The sequence below is a fragment of the Mauremys mutica genome, chromosome 13, assembly GCF_020497125.1.
Source record: "Mauremys mutica isolate MM-2020 ecotype Southern chromosome 13, ASM2049712v1, whole genome shotgun sequence".
Lineage (NCBI taxonomy): Eukaryota > Metazoa > Chordata > Testudines > Geoemydidae > Mauremys > Mauremys mutica.
The window spans coordinates 44,308,931-44,326,125 of NC_059084.1; positions in this window are offsets into that span (position 1 = coordinate 44,308,931).

Sequence of the window (17,195 nt, forward strand, 5' to 3'; positions counted from 1 at the left end):
ACTAGATCCCATTGCAATGCCTTCCCAGCCTCAGTGATATTCAATACCATCTCTGTCAGTAACTTCTGGGTCATAGAACTAAGGGTGGAAATGACATGTAACTCACCAAGTCCAGCCTGTACTTGGGTTAGCTGAGCTCCAGAAATAAGGCTAGTGGCCCTTTCTAGTTGGCCCAATTTCTTATCATGTTCTTGGCTTTTAAGAATATTTCAAATGGCTGCTGCACTATTGGCCCCAGCCCACAGGGATCTGGCCAATTCCCTTTTTTTCCAGAGGAAATAATCCAGGCTCTTTGTTGTGCTAATTTAATGGCAGCCCCTTGTGAGCAATTTGGGTATGTAGAAGTGATCTGGAAACTGGATAAGGGCAATGTCATTTAAAATCCAATTAGGGAGGGCAATACATGCTGAAGGATTTATCCAAAACACAGGGCGCAGCCTGTAGAATAAACCCCAAAATTCAATCAATACCACATTCCCAAGCATGGGTCCCACAAATTTTTTTTTTCCTGCCAGTGTATAATTCTTTGTTTCTTCACCAGGGTCAGTTCTGAATGTCCTTTCTAGTCAGGAATTCCTGGACTTTGGCAATTTCAGTGGAGTGAGTGTTCCTTCTTTTTTCCCGAAACAGTTGTGGTTCAGCATCCTACAGGGGAGAGGTTACCAGCACATAACCCTGTAATGGTTTTGATTCTTCTAGAAAAGTTCAAATGCACAGTAAATCTGTCAGTGGACAAGGGAGAGGTCACTAGCACTTCACCTTGTACTTTTCCCCTGCTGTCCAGAAGGCACAGTGGAGCTAGAAGGAGAAATAGGCTAATCATCAGTAGGAGAATTTTCCTGATGTGGAGCGGTCTTTTTGCAGTGAGAATCATGGGTCCAGGCAGTCAGTCTTTGGCACTTCACAGCGGTATTGGTAGTCAGCAGGACTTAATAAGGGCCTTTCCAGCATGGAGCCAAAGCAGTCTTTTGTTGGTGGACCTTTACATTGATCCAGTCTTCTGGTTCCAAGGAGTGGCAGGGCTGCTAGGGTCTTTGGGTAGCGTTTCTTTACCTGTGAGAAAAGAAACCTAACACATTTCATTAGTGCTTGGCAGTGTTTTGCAGATCTCATAGCTGCGTGGGCAAATTCAAGCCCCCCCCTTTTCCTGGTTGTCAGCCAAGTCTTAACTGTGAGTAATGTCCTTGAATGGAGTCAGTGTCTTATCTATAGCCTGAGCTTGCTAGCTATTTTATTTTTCCAGTTAACTTATTCCGTTCTTTTTTTTTTTTTGGCTTTTTTAAAAAAAAATTTAAACCTTCAAAGGAAACTTCCACTTTTCACTCATACACCTTTTTTTTTCACCAATGAACACATAAACATTGCAATTATACAAGACATTAGTCTTATTATTTAATGTATGCCATATATGCCCCTTTACTAAAATAACCTTATTACAGAGCTTTGGAACAACAAGCCAGGACAAGCACACTCACTTTGATGAGTTCATTCAATACAACCTGTAGTCCAATAGCTTCCCACCATCCCCAGCCCTCTGGCTAGAAGTCTGAGGTAGCCAGAAGGATCCCATGTACAATATGGGGAGTGGGTTAACTTTTCATGTCCTTGCTTCCAAAGACTGTTGGTATGCAAATTTTAATAACAATTTTTAATTAAAAGATTTGGCCAATGAAGTTTCTTTTTCTTACTTAAGGAAATGCATTAGACTTTAGTATATCACATTTTCCTGATTTATCCAAACACTTTGTATTCCAAGTTGAACAAAACAAGTATCTGCATTTTAATCCAACACTTTCGCTTGATTCCAAACCAGACCATCCCATGAAAACACTAAACACAACAATTCTGGCCACGAGACAAACACCACAAGACAGAGCATAGAACACAAAACATAATTCCTATTGTGCCAGTAAATGCATGGTACGTTGAATGCTGTCCAGCTGGCATCAGTTTTTTTCTGATTATCTGAAAGACAAAAACAGAGGTCTACCCCTTCTGGGCAATCAATCATCGCTTAAAATATACAAATACCCTTGTTGATTTTAGGCAAAACAGGGGAATTACCCCATATTTTCTTGTACTTGTTTCATAGGCAGCCCAGGTTTCAGTAGCTTCTACCTTATTAGGTAGATAATTTGCATTAATACAGATGCTTTCTGGCTTGCTTTTTACTTTTAACTCCTGCTTTTAAACACTGAAAGAAAACATCACCACTTATAGTGCCTTAGAGCCTAATAAAATTTCAATTACATAGCACTGTATACATTTTTCAGCTAATTCAACTAAATTGTTCATAGCCAAATGATTGCAATCTAATAATTTTTTGCCTGAATTTATTTACAAACATTTTAAAGACACCAAGAACTTTTTCTCTTTAGCATGTTTACAAGGTTCAACTGCTGTTCCCTCCAGCAACTATAGAGTTAACTTCTCACTTTTCCTTAAATCACTTGCTTGTCTCCCAACAGCCACTTTTATCAACTCAAATCACCATTCGAAGTATCCTCCTGGGTATTTGAAATCCCCATGCTTACACTTACTTACTCCTTCCTTCCACTACACCCTCAAAATTTTCCAACCTGTTTTCCAATCTCTCTGTCTGTTTCCTGCCCGCCTGGGCCTGATCCTGCTTTTCTCACTGAACCGTCCCTTCCATGGGCACCGGCTTGTTCCACTACCAGTTTAGCTAGGAGGGTGGGCTTCTTAACTAGCCCCCACCCCTTCTGGTCTTTTCCCTTAAATATTTTTACTCACAAGACTACCCGAGTCCTCCCTTGTGAGGCTTGCCACCTGGGCAAAAACGCATGGCCTTGTAGCAAACACACTGCTGTTACGGCATATGTTGAGCATAAACGGTTAAATTTTAACAAGTCCCTGAAGGACTGGTACTTGCTTAGCCAGGGCTTCCTTTTCTAACTGGAAGTCCTGTCTCAAGGCCTGCAACTTGCCCTGGGCGCAGGCTTGAGTTGCTGCCTGGTTCATGATCTATGCTCTTAATTGCTCAATTTTAGTTATCAAGTACACATTTCTTCCCTTTTCTCCAGCTGCTCTATTGCCCAGTCCTGCTATGACTGGGGGTAGATCCACCTGCCACCCTTCCCGGTCAACCAGGGTGGAGAGAGGAATGCTAAACCCCCCTCCAGTTCTCAGACTTACTGCGTCTGAGAGTGGGCACACCTTTAATGATGCAATCCTCAACATATAACACCAACAGTACCAAACAAAGCAAACATAAAATAACAAGGGTAAAACAAATAGATGGTGTAAATTCTGCAGGGCTCCCCCATTCTCAATTGCTCACCAAACTGTGACAAATTTCTGTTATCAATCTATCCCTCATGTCAGGTGATCAGGCTGACGCTGCAGGACGTTGGGGGAAGATAAAGAAAACACACCATATAACCAAATTTTAAAGCTTCATTAAAAATAATAAAACAACAATGGAGAGTGTTGGGAATGCTCTCACATCACTCAGAAAAAACATGAATGCCCCAAGCCCTAAGCCACTTTCATACTCACACACGTACGTCCAGACTGGCCACGTCTGTGTATAACGTTCAGAGAAGGGGAATAGGTGGATGGGAGATTATCCTGTATACAGCTTGTCCAGAATTTCCAACATGCTTCTGCTCTTGGGAGGGCTGTTCTTTTACACCCTGGAATCTCCTGCTGTGTCTCTTTCAGAGATTCCAGTCCAGGTCAGCTGCCTGTGGCTTCTCCAGTGTCACCAAGCCACACCGGCTCCAGGGCCGCAAAGGCACACTGTTGGATCTCACTGGACAGTTAAGCTTTGCAAATGTAATCTCAGTTCTGTAACTTGTATTGCCTTTGGTTTGCCTCTGTCTATATTTTTTCCACAGCCAGCTGGGGCCGAAAGCAGTTTTTCTTTGTACTTAGCATAGTCTGCGTTGATTCTTGACCTTGAACGCAGAGCAACTTTCTCTTTATCTATGGGCCAAGCTGAATTTCAAATTAACCCATTCCTAGACAAATTGCTCAAACTGTGTCAGAGGCTTTTTTTGGTGATTAAAAGCTTCTCTGAGATGTATGATCTTATCTAGATTGAAGGTACCTTCTAATGGGCATTGTTTAGATGGATTTTCATGCGTGTGAAGATTCCAATTCTCTAAATAGCTGCAGGTTTTAGGACCATAATTTACGTACATGTAACATGCTGGGGTACCCTTAGGGGGTGAGGTGGAATGTTTAGACTGTCCCTCCCCCATTTTCTACTTACACACACAGGGAGGGTGCCCTGTCCGCGCTAGTGGCTTATAAACTAAGGATCTCTCCCTACAGGGTACTCACACAGGAGAGACTAACGAGGATGACCATGACTCTCCTACACCTCCCTTCAGCAAAGAGCGTCGGCTAGTCTCTGGGAGACGGCACCGCTTACTCTGATTGCATCCAGTTAGATGATCAGACTGTCAGTAGCCCACATGGAAAGGAAAGGGGAGGGAAGATGGGTTTACACACTCCTAGACCCAGGTAGCTTCCTCGCCGGACGATGCCAGGCCGAGTCAGCCCACCGTGGGTTGGATCTCCTAAAGATCCAGTAGTTACCAGGCTTGCGTTAGAGTAGTCCTGGTCATAAGCTTTCACTTCACAGGGTACTCTGGATGTCTTCCGGTAACAGTCACTCACACTGGTGTACACACACACACACACCAAGGCCTTTATTTCCTATTACCACAATGCATCTTTACCTTACATCCGGACCCAATACCATGAGGTGGTATGACAACCCCTCTTGAGGCAGTAAAAACCCCTCAGCACCGGTGCATACCTAATGCATTTACCTATGATTACCTAATGCATTTACCTATGATTACCTAATGCATTTACCTATGCATTAACTTTGTTGGCCAACCCAGCAGTTCCCCAGTACTGCTATAAACTAACCTTGTTGGGGCCTTTCCCCAGTACCACTTGCATCTGATCTTGCTGCACAGTCAATAAGTTCAGATGGCGTGAGCCCATCAGAGACAGACGTCCCCACGGACAGTTCTCCTCCCAGTGCAGCTCTGGGGCATATGATGGGGGATTTTTACAAGAGCTCTCCATACAAACAGCTTCAGAAGCTACCCATTCGCTGACAAAACAGGAGTAATTGAAGGATCGTGTTGTAATTAAGTGATCCTTCCTGTGGCCACCTTTCCTGGCTCCCTAGCTGATACTGAGGCCAGTCAACTGTACAGAACCTCTTTAGTTTACTCTTAGTCATCGGATCCGAACCAAACACCTTCCAATTTGCTAGAATGCATTCTAAGGGTGTACACCGTGCCCTGCCGGCTGTACTCTGTCCTTGCCCCATACCACGGGCTTGCCCTTGACCTATTAGGACGCTCTATCATCTAATGGGAATTACAACGACTGGGCGTCCCCAGCCTCGGGCAAAAGTCCACACCACTGGACTGTTCCTACCTTATCCACGGGACCGGTTCCTCCCCGTCGCCCGCAGCTGCTTCTCCACTATCCGTGTGCGTTGCACCGTTGTGTCCTCCGAGGGCGGCCTGACGCGTCTCTGCCGAGGCCCCCGGTGCGCGCTGGGCGTCGGCTGTGACCGTCGTCCGCCGGCCGTCGGAGGAGTCCGGGCAAGGCACAATTTTGCCTCGAGCCCCATGTTGGGCGCCAAAACTGTTGCCGGACCAGAGGGCCCGAGGCGGAGCAACAGCAGGTTCGTTGCCCGGTGTGTGTCGCACTAATTAACACACCAGGGTGGAGAAGCAAAACCAAGTTTATTTGAGCTCAGATAAGGTGCAAGGGAGAAACAGCAATCTCAAATCCTGCACACCCGCACGCAGGCGGGGTCCCAGTATTTATACCCCCTTTGTTTTTTTCTTTCTGTACTTTCCCACGGTGTGGGCTACGTTCTCATGCATATAACCTTGATTACAGCATTTGCTTTCCGCCTGTTTTATCTAGTATTGGCTACATCTAGTGCTAACCGGCCTTGCAGCTGCTAGCAGTCAGCACATAGCACAGGAGGTTACAAAAGTTTAGTAAGGCTAACAGCAGCACTTAACATGGAAGTACTTTGGTTCACATAGACCTAGAGCAAGAAGACTTCATTGACACTTGTGGTCTTTCATCCTCCCTAGTTACCTAGATTTATGCCTAGTGACACCAACAACTGCCTAGTGACACCAACAATGTTGCAGATGGGGATTTACAAAGAGCGACTTAGTGCAGGCCTGGGCCTATGGATTCCAGGCCTCGGGTGAGATGCCCCCCTGAGCCAGCCAGTCCCCCAGATCTGGGTCCTCATCAGAGCCGGTGTCCTCCAGAGAGGAAAAGCCCCATCTTGCATTCACCATTGCCACTGACAGCAGAGGGAGATGCAGCTAGAGTGGCTGAATCCTACTGATTTGTTTTTCCTATTGTCCTGGTCTGACAGACTGCCGGGTTTAACCACCGAGTGGCTGGGGCTCCCCTCTCCTGATTGACAGAGATCCAGCAGGGAAGGAAACACTCACAGGGATGGGATTTCATAGAATTCTGTGTTGCTTCCAGAGGACACAATCCGGCCTGTGAAATTAACAAGTTAAAAGGGCAGATGGTGGGGAGGGAAGGGGAATTTAACTACCCAGACATCTGCTGGAAAAGTTATAAGGCAAGACACAATATTTCCCATAAGTGCCTGGAATGTCTTGAGGACAACATAAGAGCCTGGCTTTTTACTTTGCGTCTGACTCGCTTCTGTCCCTGGGTCTCTGTTTGTGCTGTGTCTGTCTGATGATTTGTCTTGTTACCTCCAGAACAATATTTCGTGAAAATGTTTCCTCCTGAGTCATTAGAAGTCCCACGTTTGTACAGGATTTTACATCAGCCTAGCGGATTCTGGAGCAAAGGTAGAATTTTCTCTGTTGAATTCTATAAGCCCTCTACAAATGCTGACCATTTTTATACCTATTACATTCTTCAAGGTTTTCTACCATCAAAATTCCTAACTGCAGCATGTCATTGGCTGGCTTTAAAACATTCACCCAATCAGGAAATAGGAACAAGGCCATGTGTTTTAGATGGCCAATATAACACCACAAAGCGTGGCTAGCCGAACTAAACAGCCCATGACAGTAGCACATTGAAATGATTGCATGAAAAAAATTGAAATTTTGCACTTTTTGTGTAGCAGATTTTGAACCAGACCCAGCTTTTATTTGTTTTCAGTATTTTATTTCCTTTTTTCCTCTCCCCACCCCACAAATATTTAATTACGTCTCTACCTCGATATAATGCTATCCTCCAAAAAATCTTACCGCATTATAAGTGAAACCATGTTATATTGAACTTGCTTTGATCCTCCGGAGTGTGCAGCCCCACCCCCCGGAGCATTGCTTTACCGCGTTATATCCGAATTCGTGTTATATCGGGTGTATTTATTATTTATTATTGTGATACTGACGGGAGGTAGGAAAAACCCAGAACACAGGAACCTGGAAAGCATTGCTGAGCTATATTGGGACAAAATAAAGATATTCCAAATATTTGGAAAATATCAAAAACGCACTTTATTTGAAAAACAAATGGCACTTTAGGGAAAAAAGACGTTTTTGAATAAAAAACATTTTCTTTGAACAATTCACAATGCACACTTCCTTTTCTATCACTGGCCTGTAGAATGGGTTTTGTGCATGCAAATGATCCGGGTTGGTGAAGGACAAGGGGGCAATAGGCGAGATGAAGGGAAGCTTGGGATGAGTCATAAACAAAATTAGTGCTAATAAGAATACCTAGGCCCACATCCTCAGAGGTGTTGAGGTTCCTAACTCCCATTGAAATCACCAGGTGCCTAGGTATGTTTAAGGATCTGGGCTGTGCCTTTCTTTCAGCAGATCTCAAATTACTTTACAAAGTTGATTGGGATCATTATTCCCAGATGGGGAAACTGAGGCACAGAGCAGCGCCATGAGTTGTCCAGCGTCACCCAACAGCACAGCTGGGAACAGAACCCAGGTATCCCAAAGCGCAGGCTGCTAGGCCACACTGCTGCCCCCCAACTCACAGCACCTCAGTCAGGCAGTGCCAGGCCCCGCAGCCCCCCAACCCCTCCATCACACTGCTTGTTAACTTCACTTCACATCTTGTATCCTCTGGAATCAGTACAGATCTGATACAAACGTCACCAGCACTGTGTTTCCTCCTGACCGATGTTGTCTGGGGCAGACTCTGGGTCCACCAAGGAAGGGCAGGGTAGAGTAGGTCTCTGGTTAGAGGGTGTGGGTCTGTAACACCTACAGAGCTGGATTTCCCAGTGTGTGAAATGGGGATAAGGATCCATCCTGTGTCTATGAAAACTCTCCAGAGCAGGGATTCTCATTCTGTTTCTCTGCAGCGCCCCTCACCATGGGTGCCCTGCTCTCGGTCTGGGTCTGTGCAGCAGCTGGCACAATAGGGGCCCTGATCTTGGTCAGGGGAGGGGTACACCAGCTTGCTGGATCAGGGGCCTGAACTAACTCCTTCTCTTGGGGGCTCTGCCAGGAGAGATCATTGGAGGACGGGAAGCCCAACCTCATTCATCAAAGAAGCAGGTGTGAAGGGTTCCTGATCCGGGAGGACATGGCGGTGACAGCGGCTCATTGTAACTGCAACCTGGGGTAAGAAATGCAAGATTCCCTGTCCCTGAGCCTGTCAGGCCCCTGCCCTCACACCAGGTCAAAGCCGGCCGCTGCTCCTCGAGGGGAAAGGCCCTGGAGCGCTGGCTTCTCTACGTTCATCCTGAGTTTAAGGCGGCTGCTAAACCCACCCACTTTAACATGGTTAACGGCTCATGACTGGATCCATAGTATTGGCCTGTCTGCAGCACCTGCATCCCCTTGTATTTCACAGCACCATCAGCGTGCTACTTGGGGCCCACAACATTTCAATACATGAACCTGGGAGGCAGCAGATCTGGGTACGTCATTTAATCCCCCACCCAGAATCCAGTGACGAGACAGATGAAATGGACATCACGCTGCTGCAGGTACCACCCCCCATCCCATCACCCCACCTCCAATTACTTCATACTGCTTCAGGTACTGCCCCCACCTCATCACCTTGGGGACAAAGTGATGAGGTGGTGGCAGTACCTGAAGGTCATTGGGGGCGGGGTGATGGGATGGGGGGTGGTACCTGCAGTAGTGTGATGTCAGTTTCATATGTCTGTATGAAACTGACATCATGATTCATAATTCACACTATTGCAGGTACTGCCACAATCCCATTACCCCACCCTCAGTGACCTCACACTGCTGCAGGTACCACCCCCATCCCATCACCCAACCCCAAAAGACCTCACAAGGCTGGAGGTAAGGCTCCCTGTGTCCTCACACTGCTGCAAGTACCACACCTATGCCATTACCCAGCCCCCAATGACTCACACTAGTGCACATAATGCCCCCATCCCATCCCCCTGCCACCTATGAACTCACACTGCTAAACATTCTGACCCATCTCATCACCAAGACCTCTGTGACCTCACAATGCTGCAGATACATCATATCCCCCTGCCTGCAGTGACCTCACACTGCTGCAGTTATCTTATACAAAGTGTGATGCATGGCCAGAGAAGGGTTAAGCAGTTTGCAAGCTAAATGACTCAGTTTCAACCTTTAGAGACATATTAGAAAAGTACATAAATGGTAATCAGGGCCATTCATTGCAAGATAGGCTAGAACTTTGATATGCAAACCTATGTTGTTAGAAGATAGAAGTAATATAAATCCTGTGTTTACTTATAGATGCTAACCATGTAAACAAACAGTCCCTGTCTGTCACTATAGCTATTGATTCAGAGATAAAAAGGGAATATTAACACTTAAATTAATCTTGGGTGAAATAAAGTCATTGTCTATATGTCTCTTTGAAGTTTGTGATAGACTGGGTAATGAATAAATTGCCTTGTGTTAATTTGTGTAACTAATTACTGGTGGTGTTTAGAAAACAGAAGGTTACATCAAAAGTCTATTGTTTACCCAGGATTGTATGGTCAAGTGGATGCTAGAACACTGTATAAAAGACCCTTGGGTCCTGATCCTTTTATCTCAGATCTGCTTAAGCATCATCAGGGGAAGTTTGAGTCACAAAATTGAGTTCTCCAAGACTGCTTGGATTCACCCTGAATATGGATATTGGACTATAACCTATGGACTAATTCCATAAGAATTCTTTGCAACCACAAAGTTCACCATCTCTACTATGAATCTGATCTCAGAAATGCACTCATGTCTGTACGTATACTGATTTTTTTAGAATCATAGAAGATTAGGGTTGGAAGAGACCTCAGGAGGTCATCTAGTTCAACCCTCAACATTTTTTACGAATATTCTCCCTATTTTCTTTTTTTAATAAAGTTTAGTTTAGTTAATAAGAATTGGCTGTAAGTGTGTATTTGGATAAGACCTGAAACATTCATTAACCTGGTGGGTAATGTGTCCAATCCTTTGGGAAGGATAACTTCCTTTTATGATGAATAAGATCTGCAGTGATCCTCATTGTCATAAACAGATAGTTAAGGTTAATACCTCTTTAACTTATAAAGGGTTAAGAAGTTCACCTGAGCAGAGGAACCAATGGAGGAACAAGATGTTTCTAAAGGAAGGAGGGAAGTTTCCTTTGTTTAGAGCCAGTTTCAGTTTCAGCCAGAGTGGAAAAGATCAAGGAACCAGACTCTTATCAGAGTAGTAAGTTTTAGAAAGGAATAAATAGGTTTATGTTTATTTTATTTTGTAACTTGTCTTTGTGAAATTAGGGGAATAATCAAATTTGAGTATTCTTGTGTGTACTAAAGTTTTTGCCCAAGGGAACATCCTGTGTTTTAAATCTGTCTGTGAGATCAGCTTGTATGCTGTCTCCCAGGGTTGTTTTTTTTTTCTTCTATCTTTCTTGTGTAGCTGGGGAAAAAAGGGAGGGGAAGATAACACTTCTTTTACAGAAAGGGTATTCTTAGTTTAGACAACTACATTTTTCATGCAGCTGCAGGCTTATCAATTCTTACAAGCAACAGGGAAGGGAAAAGTATGGCAACTTATTTACAAACAAAGAAATACTGCCTGCAATATTACTCCTTAATGCACTCTGAGCGATATTGGGAGGGAGCAGAGAGCCCAGATGTTTGGACTGGTCCACTGTTCAGGTGCCACTGTTCAGGCCCTAAGCTGAGAGAGAGATGCTGTGGGAACATGACCAAGCATTTCAACAGAAGCTAGCAGCAGAAGTACTCAATCCATTACATGAGCAAGGCTTTCAGCCAGAATTAGCATATTCTGAAGAGCAACAAAGCAACAAATTTATTAATAAACAGCCTTTAACTATTAGATATCTACATATATACAAACTGTTGCAAATGTTTTTAAATGTACAAGACAAAGTCAATTTCCTGTCAGGAAAGGTGAAAAGCAAACACAATGAGACAAGCTCCAGCTGCTCCCACATACTCATGAGCTGTGTGACGGGAGCCCAGTGCTGGGCTTGCAGGGGCTGCGGGTCAGGATTGACAGGCACCAGAAGAGCTGCCACCTGTCTTCTCAGTGAATGACATGAAGCTCTCAATCCAGAACCTGCATCACTGCAGAGTGAGGAGGTGTATCAAAGCGAATATAGACTCATAGACTTTAAGGTCAGAAGGGACCATTATGATCATTTAGTCTGATCCCCTGCACAATGCAGGCCACAGAATCTCACCCCCCCACACACTCCTGTAACAAACCCCTAACCTATGTCTGAGTTATTGAAGTCCTCAAATTGTGGTTTGAAGACCTCAAGCTGCAGAGAATCCTCCAGCAAGTGACCCGTGCCTCATGCTGCAGAGGAAGGCAAAAAACCTCCAGGGCCTCTGCCAATCTGCCCTGGAGGAAAATTCCTTTCTGATCCCAAATATGGTGATCAGTTAAACCCTGAGCATGTGGGCAAGACTCACCAGCCAGCACCCAGGAAAGAATTCTCTGTAGTAACTCAGATTCCATCCCATCTAATATCCCATCACAGACCACTGAGCATACTTACCTGCTGATAATCAAAGATCAATTGCCAAATTATTTGCCAAAATTAGGCTATCCCATCATACCATCCCCTCTGTAAACTTATCAAGCTTAGTCTTAAAGCCAGATATGTCTTTTGCTCCCACTACTCCCCTTGGAAGGCTGTTCCAGAACTTCACTCCTCTAATGGTTAGAAACCTTCATCTAATTTCAAGTCTAAACTTCCTAGTGTCCAGTTTATATCCATTTGTTCTTGTGTCCACATTGGTACTAAGCTTAAATAATTCCTCTCTCTCCCTAATATTTATCCCTCTGATATATTTATAAAGGGCCATCATATCCCCCCTCAACCTTCTTTTGGTTAGGCTAAACAAGCCAACACTAGACCCCACACTCCTCCCAGAGATGGGGGTAGAATCCAGGAGTCCTGGCTCAGATCCCTCTCCCCCACAGTCCTAACCTCTAGGTATCAGGGAAATCACTCCTCTCTTGTGTCTCCTCCCCCAGCACCCGCCTACTTCCTTCAAGCCGCCCACCCATCCCCTTCGCAAGTCTAGCCAAATGCTGGGTTTGAAACTCGCCAGCTTTTGGGGAACTGGAGGTCATCTCCAGTACCAGGGCCTGGTGCTTGGTTTCCACCCAGGAGTCCCAAGATAGACAGAGCTCTGCCTGCTCTCCAAAACCAGGTCAGTCTCCTGGTTGCCCAGGGTGTAGCCATGGCAAGGAACCAGCCTGCTGGTCCTTCTGTCATTGGCTGAGAGCACCAAGTCGTTCATCCGCTCCACATTCAGCCACTTGGGCAGATCGGGAGCTGCCTGCGGGGAGATGAGCTGGAGATAGGAAAGATGGTGAACCCCTGTAGAAAGGAGAACAACTTTGATGGGAATGGGGCCCAGACATCTGGGACAACAACCCAAAGGGGCTCTGCAGCACCCAGCCCTAGGAGAAACGGACTGGGGTGAGTAATGGGACCCAGGTGTCTGGGAGCACAAGGGTCACTTACCAGGTGAGGTGGCAGAGCAGAGAGACAGGAGCCAGAAGGGCACCGAGACAGGTTTAGCCCAAGGAACCATCGCCCTGGAGGGGACAGGACGGCTATTCTACAGGTTGGGGCCTGGGACCAGGACCTGGAGAACTGAAGGGGGCTCGTCCTGCTCTGACAGGAAACACAAGATAAGAAACCCAGACCCACAAGCTGAGTAAAATTCAACAAAGACAAATGCACAGTACCTTCACTGCACTCTTGCCGCGTCACAGGAAGCTTCACTCTCTGAGAACACAATAAATACCTAATAACTCCTGTTGCTGCGTCTAAGTTGTCTCTGTTATAACATGTTTCCTTTATGGGGAGGTTTTCTGAGAGCACATCAGAATAGTCTTCAGCTGCTCCAACACCCAGCTTTTGCACTTGGTCAGGGCTATGCAGAGTCACAGGACTTTGTGGGTAGGTGTCAAGGGTGGGATGGGATCACAGGTATAAGGAGAGGGGTTGTGGCTTTGGATGCAGGTGGTAAATGAGGACAGGTGGATGACAAGCCTTGGATAGTTTGCTTGTGAAAATCTGTATTTTACTAGCTGGGGGAAATTATGGATCAAGAGAAAGGGAAAAGCCTAGAAGGTTATCAGGATATTCGCAGGATTTCCCATTGTTCCCTGGTGTGTGTTAACTATATCAGTTGCTCTAAAGTCTCTCTTATTCTTTCTCTTAAGGTAGAGAGATACCATGTGTATCCCAATCCCATTCCAGTGTTTAATGTTTCCCATATAGTATCTCTTTTAGCCATTCCTCTTCTTTCTACATCCCAGGCCCAGTACATTTTGTATTGTACAATCCATTTAGAATGGTTAGGATAATGGGTATCAATCATCCAATCCTCAGGGAATAAGTTCATAATTTTTTTTAAATCTAGACCCATTGTATATGTATCTATGCCCATGGTCACAGTCTGGAATTAAGCATTCTATACGTTCAGAGGAACGATTGGTTATGTTATGATGTTCCTGGGTCACTTTAGTTAGTCCACTGTCAGTTAAGTGGTTCTTGATTGGGCACTTACTGAGAATAGTCCTTCCTCAAGAAGCTGACCAACTGCTTCACTGAGGCTACTTAGAATCAAACACATTGAGATACGAGTACATAGCCAATATTCATAACTTCAAATACAAAAATGATACACACATACAGACAGCACAATCATAACCAGCAAATCATAACGTTTCCATAGACACCCCACTTGACCTTCCCTGTACAAGGCCTGGTGCAACCATAGTCTTGGTTGCAACAATGATCTATACGGTCACAGTTCATGTTAATAACATCATAATGGACTCATGGGGTGTTACTTTGCAGCTTCCATAAGCAACAGAGCGTTACTTTCCACGTTTCCTGCAATAGTACTGTGCCCATGGCTCCCAAGCTCTGTGATACATAAAGTAAAAAGATTTAGTTGAATCTGGATATGCTAATGCTGGTGCAGTCATAACTGCTTCCTTTAACTTTTTGAATGCCTCATCATGTTCTGGGCCCCAGTCCCATTGTTGTTTTTTCTTTATTAGGGACCACAGGGGTCTGCAAATTTCAACAAAATTTGGTATAAAATCCTGGACAAATCTCATAGCTCCTAACAGTACCCTAACTGAATGCACATCCAGTGGCTTAGGGAAGGTGCTTAAAATTTCCACGCTTTGTTTGCTGATAGTACAATCCTCCTGTCCCAAAACAGTGCCTAAATATTCAACTTCTTGCTGTACCAGCTGTGACTTGTCCCATGATAATTTAAACTCTGTTTTCTCCACTATTCCCAGGACCAACTTAGTTTGATGTTTACACTCCTCCTGGGAAGCCACATAAGAAGAAACCCCCGGCTTATCCAAATCAGGGCGTTGGTCTCACATCCTTGTTACATGTGCATGTGCTATAGCCAGAGCATCGTGGTCACCCATAGGGACACGTTGAAACTGATTGTTCTGGAATGTAAATGCAAACTGAGACTGACTCTCAGGGGTTAATGGAATAGCAAAGAAACAGTTATCAATATCCAACACAGAGAACCATTTAGCGGCTGCAGCTATTCCAGCTACCATCGGTGCCATCAGGACGGTAGCCGCATTGATTTTCTATAATCAATTGTGAGATGCCACCTTCCGTCCAGTTTTCGCACAGGCCAGATCGGAGATTGTATGGACTTTGGCATTCCACCACCACTCCTTGTTCTTTTAAATCCTGTACCAATTCCTCTATGAGTGGGAGAGCTTCTGCAGGATAAGAATATTGAGGAACTGGTTTTACAAATTTTCCTACTAGGGAGAGTCCATTATGACTTATGATGCTAAAATGTTGTTGGCAGGTTCTCTAGCTGATATGGAGGAAAGGCAGGTAACAGATTCATTATATGATGGTTTAAGGGAACCTATTAAGATGTTTATAGGTTCTCGAGAGGACTTGGATCAAGCCAAACTAATTAAAATGGTCCAAAAGGCAGAAAAGGTGGTAAGCAGAATAAATGGCTCCTCCTAGAAGGCAGTCAGCGAAGTCTCTTACAGCAATCGAACAGGTTACTGAGGTCCCAGTCATGCCGGTGTGGGATGTGGACAGAGGACATGGAGGGTCCAGCGGAGGATCAGTGTGAGCACACATATGGGCTTTACTCCAGGAGAAGGGAGTGGTTATGGCTCTCTTGGAAGAACAAGCTTGAGAGGTTTCATGGAACGCTGCGAGTGACTTGGCAGGGAGTAAGCCCCTGCCTGGGCCACAGCCGAGGACTAAGGCTGTTGAGATTGTGGGAACAGGTATTGGCCCTTACGGCGTCTTGTCCCAGGAGCTGGCTCAGATGGACGCGGCAGCTTCCCGTCAGGGTAGCCCCACATCTCAGTAGGGGTCCCCCGCCCTTAGCAACACTGACCCCTCTTAAAAGCTAAGGTCTAGATGACAGTACGTAATAGAGATGTTTTGAACGTACCCACATGTACCAGGTGAGGGGTGATAACTAGCCAAATGGAGGGGGGAGGGAGGGGGCAGAAACTAACGATGTCCAAGGGGCAGTATGGAATTTGTTGGTACCGGGTATAAAGATGTATCTTTGTCGGTCCAGTACAGGCTCTGTAGAAGTGTCCCTGCTTGCCCTATACATGGCTACTTAAAGCCTTTATCACTCTCAGCTATTAAATGTGTATCACGTTAAGATGGGGATTGTCTCTAACTATGTGTCTCTGCATGGTGTGGCATGAGCAGCCTATGTCTCAGTTACAAACTGTAGGTCCTACCATAATACTGATGGTAAAAATAATGATAATACAAATTAAAATACTCAAAGGCAGTTCCTTAGAGACTAACATTTATTTGAGCATATGTTTTCATGGGATAAAACCCACTTCATCAGATGCATGGAGTGAAAAATACAATAAGCAGTATATATATTACAACACATGAAAAGATGGCAGTTGCCTTACCAACAGGGGCAGCTCTAGCCATTTCGTCGCCCCAAGCACGGCAGCACGCCGCGGGGGGCGCTCTGCCGGTCGCCGGTCCCGCGGCTCCGGTGGACCTCCCGCAGACGTGCCTGCGGATGCTCCACCGGAGCCGCGGGACCAGCGGACCCTCCGCAGGGATCCCTGCGGGAGGTCCACCAGAGCAGCCTGCTGCCCTCCCGGCGACTGGCAAACCCTCCCCCCGTGGCATGCCACCCCAAGCACGTGCTTGGCGTGCTGGGGCCTGGAGCTGCCCCTGCTTACCAAGTGGGGGGGTCAGTGCTAATGAGGCCAATTCCCAACAGTTGACAAGAAGGGGTGAATATCAACAGAGGGAAAATTACTTTTTGTAGTGACCCAGCCACTCCTGGTCTTTATTCAGGCCTACTTTGATGGTGTCAAGTTTGCAAATTAATTCCAGTTCTGCAGTTTCTCACTGAAGTCTGTTTTTGATGTTTTTTTGTTGAAGAATTGCCATTTTAAGTCTGTTATTGAGTGACCAGGGAGGTTGAAGTGTTCCCCTACTGGTTTTTGAATGTTACAATTCTTGATTTCTGATTTGTGTCCATTTATTTTTTTGCATAGAGACTGTCCGGTTTGGCCAATGTACATGGCAGAGGGGCATTGCTGGCACATGATGGCATATATCACATTGGAAGATGTGCAGGTGAACAAGCCCCTGATGGCATGGCTGATGTGATTAGGTCCTATGATGGAGTCACTTGAATAGATATGTTGACAGAGTTGGCATCGGGCTTTGTTGCA